Raw genomic sequence first — 12,785 nt, 5'->3', positions numbered from 1 at the left:
CTAGATCTCGAGCTAGTCTAGTCAATGAGCTACGCACATTAAACACTGCAAAGGTGTTGTAACTAAAGCTCTGCAACATCCTTCGTATTTTCAACTCCCACAGGGCAAAGATTGAGTGAAGCATATCAAACTCTAGTGAAAAGTTCAAATTAGCAAGAATTTTTTTTTCGTCCTTGAACTCGAGCAATTTAGAAATGTTGAAAAAGATTTCACTAAAGTTAATTTTTTTCCTTGCAAAAGTTTTATAATCCTCCAATAAGTCAATGAAGTTCCTTTTCGAAGTATTATTTTCTTGCCTTAAGTCAATGGATTTCATTTTCAAAGTATTATTTTCTTGCCATACGTGAATGGATTTCCTTTTCAAAGTATTATTTTCTTGCCATAAATCAATGAAGTTCCTTTTCAAAGTACTATTATCGTGCCATAAATCAATGAATTTCCTTTTCAAAGTGTTATTATATTGCCATAAGTTGGAATTAAATATTTCTCTATCTTCAACATCGAAGCTACCAGTTTTCTCATATCTACTACTATTAATACTAAAGGCTTGCGCTGTGGCTAAACTATCCATATGTAATACGCTTCCGTTGAAATAAAAGTTTTGTGAGAATATGTAGGCTAGTGTAGCATTTAATAATGAACTGTTGAAATAATTCATTTCTTTAGTAGTTTGATAAAGTTCTGTTAGTTTGGATAGGTTTTCGAAACGCTATAAAATTGTTTTAGAACGAATGGATTCTTTTCTATCTTAGGTATTCATTTTCTAACATGCTTGTTTGTGTCTAAAAGTTGCTGTTTTGATTATAGTTGACTAAAATTAAATTGACACAGTCTTCACACTATTGTAGACAAAATGAAGTTATATGATTTAAATCAAAAGTAATGGAAGTAAACTTTGAAGTGAAAGAGTTCGTCGAATTTCACAAGTTTTTTTAAAACGATTTAAATTGAAACTATTGTAAGTAAACTTTGAATAGAAAGAGTTCATTGAATTTCACAAGTTTTTTTTTGTCCATGAATTGGTTGGTTGAAAGAAAAAATCTATCATCTCTTAGCGTAAATAGAAAATATTGATATATGCAAGAAAACTTCAACTTCTTTTATTTCAAGTGTTCAAGACTTTAAAAAAGAATTACCGAAAGATTTCATTTATATACGAACTAGTATACACGAATTTGACATTTATCTTAACGAAACCTATCAGGAAAGCTTCAAGAGAAAAAGACATTAAGGTAAGATTACTTTTTAAAACATATATATGTAAAGACTTCAAACTAAGTTGTTTAGTTGACTATAAAATAAAATAATCACATGTGGAGACGTGACCAGTTTCCGGTTCTAATGGGATCGCTCAAGCAAAAGTCAATATTAATTAATTATAGTTTACTTTAATTAAACTCCTTCTTGAGCGAATATTAGTTCATGACTACAATGCGATTACCACAACTACTACTACTACCAATAATAATAATAGTGATATAGCTAATTATTAGTTTTATGTGTATAACTATCATTACCCACCGGCTACGCCCGTTGATATTGTGTTTATTTTCCTTTTTTTTTTGTTCTTGTTTATAACATGCACCGGCGCATAAACTTGAGTAGGCTATCACTTTTCATCTCCCCCCTAAACTCTCCGCCTGATCAAATAGTCCTATTAACACGATCTTACTATTCTTCTGCTTTTGACTTATTTCGAAATATTCGATAAGGCTGTATGATATTTCTTGGCCTGGGCCTTTTTTTTTTTACTTTCTACATCCTGAAAATCGTTCTGCTCACATAATACTTTGAATGTATTCGTACTTTTCCTTATTTTTCTTTTACAATAAATCTTTATGCATTTTAGCAATACCCATTTTGGTCAGGATATTCCAATACGTCACACGTGTAATTGGAAAAGCCCGCTTGGAAATACAAACAGGAGATAATTTTTGACCTGTCAATTCGATTTCAATTTTTCTCGCACCCCCTCTTTTTAAAAACTTGAATTTTAAAATCTGATACATCTAACCGGCACGGCATGTATTATAATTCTACCTCTACCAACCATATACTTTTTACCCATGAATTCGATTACTAGAATCACTTTATCTCCTCCACGCTACCCCTTAGAATATAGTCCTACATAGCCAACAATTTCTGAGTATTTATTGACTTTTCAGCCTTTATCGAAATATTTCTAAAGCTCTCTGATACTTTTCGATATGTCTTTTTTTTTAATATTCTCCTGCGCACAGAATATTTTGCCCGGAAACCCGCTCCCCCCATTTTAACTATCATGTGACTTATTTGTGTCATGTGATTTATAGTTTGCTACTTTGAATTACAACAGCCCGCTTTATATCGACCCCTACCCCCCCCCACACACACTCGTACTTCTGGCCTGTGAATTCTAGTTTCACATAACGTCCCGGTCAGCACCCATACAAAATAGTTTTACATACAACCACTGACGTTTCTTCAGTTTAATAATTCAATATTTAAGCATTTCATAAGCTCTGTGTTGTTTATGTCAGACCCTTTTACTTGCTATCACAATGGCACCGTAAGGCTCTCTCATCCAACAATGCTCTTATCTTTCTTTTTTTAACCTTTATCCTCAACGCACAAAATATTATAAATAAACAACATTTCATGTTGTTTTTATAAACTCTGACACACAAAAACACAGAGGAATATGAGTATATGGGTAATTCACCTATGAACACCAGTTCACAATTGGACATTTTTTCTTAAAGCAATGATTCCCAGTCACAAGCCAGTAAGAGTAATATATAATTTTACATTTAAACACTCTAGCTTTGTGGGTTGTAATATAACATTGAATTGGCTATGTTGCGCTTATGCGTTTCGTTTCTTTAGTTAAAACTAGAATTAGTAAATTGGGCCGGAGGTACCTTTTTACATATATATCTTTTACATATTTCACTTCTCTTTTTTAATTAAACTGACATTATTATGATTTAATTTTAAGTCTACCTGATAGAGAAAAAAACAAAATACGGGCAGTTGGGATCAAACCCGATAGAGGCTATAGAAAGGAATGACACGAAACAAGCGCGTGAAACTACACATTTACTCTGACCCTTTATGTATTCGTTGATTTTTTTATGGTGATCTCGACTGTGCTGGTCCGTTAGATCGTCTAAGAGCTGAGCCGAAGGCCTTTCGAGCTCTAAGTTTGAAAAAAAACCTGTTTGAGCTTCAAACAGTAAAAAGAAACAAACCTGCGTGAACCACCGTTCTGTCTGGAAGAGACCCAAGTCTATATATATATATATATATATATATATATATATATATATATATCAAAGGCGGCCTTAGCATTGCGCGGGGCGCTTAGCTGTAAGGGAAGACTATCTATCACGTCACGCTAACTGGATCGTCCGCCTCTAACGCAGAAGTACTGTACTATTGGCCTATTAACTACATAAAATCGAAGTGTTCGCCACCTCAACTTCTGCATCTCATACGTCCACAAAACGCTCTCTAAAAAACATGTATTCTTTGTGGCTAACATCATAAGTGCAGTTAAGGATGACGGTAGAATTATGCCATCAGATCCATAAGCTCCTTTTGAATCCTATATCCGAGGTAGACCTACTGGTCCTTGGGCCTAGGAGTTCTTAACTCTTTCTCCTCCGAACTGACGATACCAGCGTTGATTTCACCAGAATGTGGTAAATAATTACGGAGAGAAAGAGTTAATACGCCGAGAATGTTCTTACATCATGTAACATAGTTTGGGTCGAATTTGACAAGCATTTCAACCAAGCCTAATAACTGACCGTTGTTTGGCGCAGAATGTTTCCATTGTCTTTCGCAGATCATTCCACTTAGTTCACTACTTTTGGCTTTTTTTTTAAAGTGAGTAAACAAACCGATTCTGGAGCGGCAAAAGTTTGCTACAGTTCTTGTATGTGAATGTTTTATGGCTACCTAAAAGGACTTCTTTCTTTCTTCTTTTATTGTCTATAGCCCCATCACTCCACTTAGTTTCGGCGAGGCTCGTACCCGCACGCCCAATCTGTATCATGCTGTCCAATCTTGCCCTGTTTCCACCACGCATTTTGGGTAAATAGATCTAATCCTATTGTTGCTGGAATATTTAGATTAGACTTAAGAAAACGTAAACATAGCATCTAGCTTCAACTCTATGTTTACGTTTACAGCATTATTGCTTGTACCCACTGAAGCTTCTATCTGCAATGTGTTTATGTTGTCCACTTGTCTTTGTGAGAGATACACAATTAGATAGAGCCATCGTTGGTCTAATACATGCCTAACGGCTGTCTGTGTCGGCTCTATCGAAGTTGTTGGTGAACGGATGCTGCGAGGGTGGGGGAGGGGCTATCTGGGGCTTGTGACCTTTGACCACTGGGGTGGTAATTTGCATACGGGCGAAATGACTCTGGATCAGAAGAATGTTTTATTGGACATTCCTATGGTCTAGAGGCTAGTTTCGCTTGGTGAGTTATCGCTAGGCGGTGGTGTCGAATCCAGTGTCACAGGTTCGGGCCTCGGTCGGCGCATGCCCTTATTTTCGTTGCATTTTAATTCACTACTTTCTCTCTTAAAAACTTGGTCCCTTGGTTCTGTTATTCATTTATGTTTAATATATGTATAGACTTAAGAAAGAAAGCATTTTTTAACACCCCCCAACTAAAATCTCAAATTGAACGCACGGCCATGTACTGGCACACCAGCTAGCCTCTTCTTGCTAAGGGTATGTATAAAAATTTATAATGTATAAAAAAAGGAAAAAAAAATGTGTTACTTTTAACCTTTAATCAAAAATTAAATACATTTTATAAATATCTTGATTTTATATCGAACAAAAAAATATCAAGGAAAAGCAATAGAGATACCAAAAAATACATTTTTAGAACAATTATTTCTACACTTGTAAATAACATAAACTTAAATAGGATTTAACATGAACCAATAGTTAAAAAAAAATCCACCTCTGTGAATGATACAATAACAAACATTGTAAGTACTAGAAGAAACTCTAATAAAGGAACATGGTTGCTAACACCCACCAGCTGTAGAGCGCTATAGTTCTTGTCGTAAAACACCTTTTCATTTGACTGTTGAGCCCTATTCTGGAGAGACATCCAATGCAGCTCAAGGGATTGGGGTGTTCCCTCTGGTAGTAGAGGAACCAGCAATGTTTCACTTGCCACAGAGGTAATGGCAATGCTTCTTTCAAGGTTCATACATTTAATTAAAGCAATAATATCATCGGTAAAAATAACTTACACGTGAGGTACCCCAGAACAGAAAATTACACATCTTGAAAGATTTTTGACATAGTAACATTATCAATAGGTAGTTCCTTAATATCATTGTTATAATAAACTACATTAAAAATGTTAAATGCTTCACATGTTTCGGATGTTCCTTCAGAGTTGAAGATAATCTACATCCTAGTCTAATCCTCCCGCAAGAGGTAGGGGATGGTAGTAAGCAGTACTGGGCAGTATATGGGCCCAGGAGCATCAAGTCCAAACGACAGTTCAGCGCGCATACCTCACGACCAGGGAGCCACCCACTAGACAGGGATATTTAAAAAACAAAAATTATTAGATAACGATGGTTAGAGAAAATAATCAAAAATTACAATGAATGTAAAAAAGGGCAAGAATTAGAATTAGAAGAACAGTGATCAATTCTCAAAAAAGTTTATGTCATAAGAATGTGTATATATTTTCAAAAGGTATCGTCTCTTATTTCATAAATGTGTACAATCTCCTGTAAAAGAGAAGATAATCACGTCCAATGAGTATAATCAACTCGCGCATGTTATTTTGAGACTTTAACACAGCTAAGTCATTGTTGTTTTTTCCTGACTGATTCAGGCAACCCGTTTCATACTCTAATGGGATAAGGGAAGAAAGAGCACTTATAAGAATGTATCCTAGTAAATGGAATAAGATATGTTAGCAGTTTCGAATGTAGTAGCATGAATCACTAGACTAACAAAGAGCACGAACAATTTCTTGAGAAAACGTCTGAAAATTATAAGATAAAATAGAATAAGATACAATACTATTTAATGCAGCTGAAAAACATTATAATTAACTAAAATTAAAAATGTTTAATATTTATAGAAACACACACAAAACATGCATTACTCACTATAAAAAGGAAAGATTTGGATCATTTGGGTGCAAAACTCGAGACGGAAATACCTAATATTGTCTAATCATTTTTTTTTGTAATAAAAGAAAGTTTATGACCAAAAAAAATATGAATTGAAATAAAATTAATCTTATTTTCCAGGGTATCAAATAGCACATTGACACAAAACCAAATAAACAGCAATGTTTGATGAAACTCGTATATTGGTAGTTAAAGCATTGCTAGGATCTACTTATGTTACACTTTACGACTTCTAAAAAAACAAACATAAATATTGAGAGACGTGATACCTATCTATCACCCACAGAGATGACATTTCATTATCATTATGTGTTTTTCTAACGAACAAAAAATTCTATACAATTATCACTAAGGAAATGAAAAAAAGATTAAATTTTTGTTTTGATAGTGTTGTAAACATAAATTAAGTTATATTTTTTAACAATTCAAGGAAACGAAATGAGTGCAACAGACATTCTGAAATAGAGCTTTTAGACTGCTAGAAATAATCCAAGTATGGAGAAACGTAAATCAGAATTTTTCTATTTTTTCAATACTTTCACCATATTCAGAAGTTAATCTAGATTACAAAGAGAGTTTGCGCGATTACACAAACTCAGAGGAGGCTCCCTCAGGTTCCGCTATGGACAGGAAATATTAATGTCATGGTCTTGTTTTGAGTGTTTAAAGTAATGAAATTTCAACAACATTTGGCGTTGTGTTTAGCTTGAAAACAAACTGAACAACCTAAAGAGACATAATGACGACAAAGTAGTAACACTAGGCTTGATCGCCTTTATCCTAAACGTATTAAAATTAATGCTCTAGTTTAATAATTAAAAATTGTTTTCGGATTATTAATTGACTTGGATAATGAGACAGTAATAACAAAAATACACAGAGAAACAGAGATAGACTATTTAAGAGACAGATACAAACAGAAAGACTAAGAGACAGAGAGGCGAAACTTGACAAATATTGAGCTTTTTTTTATGAAGACACTTAAAAACGATTGTTATTAACTGGTTGCTACGTGTATGTTATAAAAGCTGTTGGTATCATGTAGCAGCGACAGAGAGAGAGAGAGAGAGAGAGAGAGAGAGAGAAAGAGATAAAGAGATAAAGAGATAAAGAGAAAGAGACATAAAGACATAAAAAAGAGAGTAAGTGAAAGTGAGAGAGAGAGAGAGAGAAAGAGAGAGAAAGTTTTTTTTTTTTTCAATTTTAAATTTTCATTGTGCTATAAATGTTCACAAATAATCAAAAAAATTAAAAATTCCACATTAAGATTAAAATTGTTTCCAATTCTTATTCCCCTATAGCAATTTGTATAAAACAATATTTTCAAATAGAACTTGCTCACTTAGTAAATCCCACCCATAGACATAAATAAATATAGACTGGCCAAAGGAAGTAACTTCATGTAACTTGAAAACATGTATATCTATTGTATTCGGATTTCCGAATTATGAAAAATTGCATGATCTTCATTCTTAGAGATTAAAGAAAACTACACTGCCTCCTTATTTACAATATATATAGGTGTGTGGCTGAAATACATATGAATATTTAACTTTTATACTGCTCATAAATACTGTATAATAAAGTACAAAAAAATGCAGGTCACAAATTTTCGTTTCATAAAACTCTTTAATCGGCCAGTCTATATTTATTTATGTCTATGGTCCCACCGCAGATTACGAGAGGAATATTAAAAGAACAGTTTTTTTCTGAGGGAAAACAAAAATCTTATTTTAAACAAAATAATTTTGTTATTTCGATAAAATGTTTCATTAATTTCTTGTTTGTGAAGATAAATATAAAGAAGGTGCTACTTGTGGTAATGAGATAGGCGAAGTAGATCAGCTGTAAGTGAATTCTGAGCCACACACTTTCCTCGTTTGACTCCCTCGAAACGATGTAAGAAAAAAAGTACAGCAATACTTCTGTGACACTGAACACAGAGCAGGTCGTCAGCAGAGTCTTTGTCGTCTGATTGGACCAGAGAAACGTTTTTTTTCGCTTCGTCAAATGTTTCCGTTCAGACAAAATCACCTTTATTTTAATTGCAATCGCGATACTGCCAATTAAGACAATTGATAGCGGGAAGCATTTGCTCAGCGCGATAGTAACAAGTGCTCCCGTCTCAGTTAGGTTGTAATAACAGACCGAGAAGTAGTGGTACTTAGCCTGTGTCTGCTTGAGCCTCACTTCAAGATACACAGCGTTTGCATTGTAATAGCAAAATGTTTTGAACACTACCCAAGGTAACCATACAAAAAAGACTAATATACTACAAGTGATCACAGACTTTATGCTGACAATAACTCTGGCTCTTATAGGCAAATACACTATCAATAACCGGTCTACAGTAATTAGCATATACGTGCACGAAAAAGCGAGCTGCCCCCATGTTCCGATAAAAATAAAGATCATTTTAAATATCTCAAAAACTGGATCAATCTTTCTGAAACAAACATATTTGTCGTATTTATAGTACATCCTGCTGCCTTTCAGGTGTTCGATTATTTCAGCGACATTCAGAGACATAATTTGCTGGAAAATTCCAGCGACTATCATTGACATCAGAAAAATGTTAAAGGTCCTTTTTAAGCCATCTTTTCGTAGTATGGCCAGGCACATCAAATTCTGACCAATGCCTACTACAGACATAGTTGGGTTCACATAGTATTTCATAATGTCCAGAAGACGTCTAGGAAACGTAGACGTCTGATCGATGGTCCAGTCCGTCCCACACGTTGCTCTTTCTATCTCATTTCCTAATGACGTCTGAGAAAAATTAGTGCTGTAGCCTGCCATTATATCTTGAACTAGTCTAGTCAATGAGCTACGCAGATTAAACACTGCAAAAGTGTTGTAACTAAAACTCTGCAACATACTTCGCATTTTCAACTCCCACAGGATAATGATTGATTGAAGCATATCAAACTCTAGTGAAAAGTTCAAATTAGCATGAAATTGCTTTTCTTTCTTGAATTTGAGCAATTTAGAAATGTTGAAAAAGATATCACTAAAGTTAATTTGTTTCCTTGCAAAAGTTTTATAATCCTCGAATAAGTCAATGAATTTCCTTTTCGAAGTTTTATTTTCTTGCCTTAAGTCAATGGATTTCATTTTCAAAGTATTATTTTCTTGCCATAAATCAATGAAGTTCCTTTTCAAAGTATTATTATCTTGCCATAAGTCAATGGATTTCCTTTTCAAAGTATTATTATCTTGCCATAAATCAATGAATTTCCTTTTCAAAGTATTATTATCTTGCCATAAGTCAATGGATTTCCTTTTCAAAGTATTATTATCTTGCCATAAATCAATGAATTTCCTTTTCAAAGTGTTATTATGTTGCCATAGGTTGGAATTAAATATTTCTCTATCTTCAACATCGAAGCTACCAGGTTTCTTATATCCACTGCTATTAATGCTAAAGGCTTGCGCTGTGGCTAAACTATCCATATGTAATACGCTTCCGTTTAAATAAAACTGTTGTGAGAATATATAGGCTAGTGTAGCATTTAATAATGAACTGTTGAAATAATTCATTTCTTTAGTAGTTTGATAAAATTTCGTTTAGTTAGGATAGGCTTTCGAAACGCTATAAAATTGTTTTAGAACGAATGGATTGGTGCCTAGCCTAGGTATTCATTATCTAACATGTTTGTTTGTATCTAAAAGTTGCTGTTTTGATTATGGTTTACTAAAATTAAATTGACACAGTCCTCACACTACTGTAGACAAAACGATTTAAATTGAAACTATTGTAAGTAAACTTTGAATTGAAAGAGTTCATTGAATTTCACAAGTTTTTTTTTTATGTCCATGAATTGGTTGGTTGAAAGAAAAAAACTATCATCTCTTAGAGTAAATAGAAAATATTGATATATGCAAGCAAACTTCAACTTCTTTTATTTCAAGTGTTCAAGAGTTTAAAAAAGAATGACCGAAAGATTTCGTTTATATATAGGGATGGTATTCACGGATTTGACATTTATCTTAACGAAACTTATCAGGAAAGCTTCAAGAGAAAAAGTCATCAAGATTAGATTACTTTTAAAACACATACATATGAAAAGACTTCAAACTAATTTGTTTGGTTGACTATAAAGTAAAATAGTCACATGTGGAGACGTGACCAGTTTCCGGTTCTAATGGGATCGCTCAAGTAAAAGTCAATATTAATCAATTATAGTTTCCTTTAATTAGTATTAGTATTAGTTTATGACATTATGACAATGACATTATCACTACTACTACAAATAATAATAATAATAGCAATAATGCTACAGCTAATTATTGACATTTTTAGGTTTATGTGTATAACTATCATTACCCACCGGCTACGCCCGTTGATATTGTCTTTATTTTTCTTTTTTTTATTATTTATTTCTTTACTTATTTATAACTTGCACCGGCGCATAAACTCGAGTAGGCTATCACTTTGCATCTCCCCTCTAAACTCTCTCAATAATATCTTACTTTTCTTCTGGTTTTGACTTATTTCGAAATATTCGATAAGGCTGTATGATATTTCTTGGCCTGGGCCTGGGCCTTTTTTTTTTTTACCTTCTACATCCTGCAAATCGTTCTGCTTACACAATACTTTGAATGTATTCGTCCTTTTCCTTATTTTTCTTTTACAATAAAACTTTATGCATTTTAGCAATACCCATTTTGGTCAGTATATTCTAATACGTCGTACGTGTAATTTGGAAAAGTCGCCCGATGAATACAAACATAAATAGATTTTGTTCCGTCAATTCGATATCCATTTTACTCGCCCCTTTTTTCTTCTTAATTTTCTCTCTCTCCCCCACCCCCATTAAAAACTTGAATTTGAAAGTCTGATACATCTTACCGTCACGTCCAGTTTTATAACCCCTCCTGATCTTATACTTTTTACTCATGAATTTGTTTACTAGAATCACTTTATTCTCATCTAGGCTACCCCTTAGGAAATAGTCCTACATAGTCTACAATTTCTGAGTATTTTTTGACTTTTCAGCCTTTATCGAACTATTTCTAAAGCTCTCTGATGCTTCTCGGTATAAGTCTTTTTTAAAAATATCGTCTCCTGCCCATCGAACGTGCACAGAATATTTTGCCCGGAAACCCGCTGCCCCCCCATGTTCACTATTCTATAACCTATTTGTGTCATGTGATTTATAGTTTGCTGCTTTGAATTACAACAGCCCGCTTTATATCGACCCCTACCCCCCACACACACACTCGTACTTCTGGCCTGTGAATTCTAGTTTCACATAACGTCCCGGTCAGCACCCATAAAAATAATTTTACATACAACCAGAACCACAGTTCAGTAATTCAATATTTAAGTATTTCATAAGCTCTGTGTTTTTTTGTGTCGGACTCTTCTAATAGTTATCGCAATGGCACCGTAAGGCTTTCTCATCCAACAATGCTCTTATCTTTCTTTTTTTTTTACCTTTATCCTCAACACACAAAATAAAATCAATATACAACATTTCATTTTGTTTTTATTTTTTTTTCACACAAAAACACCGCGGAATATGAGTATTTGGGTAACTCACCTATGAACATTAGTTCACGATTGGAAGTTTCTGAAATTAGCGTACAATCGTCTGTCATAAGAAATCTTATTCAAGAAAATTGTCTATTGTGGAAATGGAACATAGAAATCTGGCCTGCATCAATCGGACGTAATACAAGAAAATCACCGGAAGCTTTTAATGTATTCATGGGGCATAAAGTTAAAATTGATAAGGGCTTTGATGATATATTGAAAACATTATCTAGTGGTGTAGACAGAGAAAATAAGAAGACGTTTACATCAATTCTCACAAGCATCGGTGAGTGTAAAAATAAACAAAGTATGATGACAGACTACAAGATGTAGAGCAGAAAGTCTTAGATATAAACGACGGACTTTCACAAATTTTAGGAAAATATTTTTTAGAAAGATTATTTACAAGAGAAGCTGACTAATCAAACCAAACTATCAACAAATATTAATCCTGACAAACTGGGACATTAAAAAATAATGAGCACTGAAGAAGAAGATTTGAGGACAATAGGATTAGAAGAAGAGATAGTCTATGATATAAAAGACAAAGTTTCGGAAATGTTAAATATCAAACAGCTAGCTTGTGAAGCACATAAACATCCTCTGTCAAGTAGAGCCTTTAATCAAACCACTAAAGACAAAGAGATCAGAAAATATTGACAGTTTAAATCAGGTAAGAAATGGTATTTTATACTTTCTAAAATCATGAATTATAAGACGTGAACTATTTATATTGAAATTCTATCTTTATTATTCTTAAATTGCTGGACAAGATACTCGAGAAATAATAGTATGATATATTTTCTTAAAGCAATGATTCACAATAACTGTTAGAAAAAAAAGTTAGTAGGCATTGAAATAAGGTAAATCCAATTCTACACAGCGGAAGTATTCATAACACTCTTGTATGCCAATTTGACCAGTTGCGCTCTGGAGAAAGTATCTTCCTTTAAAGGTGCTTGTGCTCAGTAACTGAAAAAACACTGGTAAGATTGTCTTGCAAATAAACATGTTCAGCTGGTGGCCGGTCTGGACAGTGTTGACTATCTTAAGAACAGAGAACAGCACTCTGTAAAAA

This window comes from Biomphalaria glabrata, chromosome 16 (assembly GCF_947242115.1).
Source record: "Biomphalaria glabrata chromosome 16, xgBioGlab47.1, whole genome shotgun sequence".
NCBI lineage: Eukaryota > Metazoa > Mollusca > Gastropoda > Planorbidae > Biomphalaria > Biomphalaria glabrata.
Note: the sequence above shows the minus strand (reverse complement) of the source record.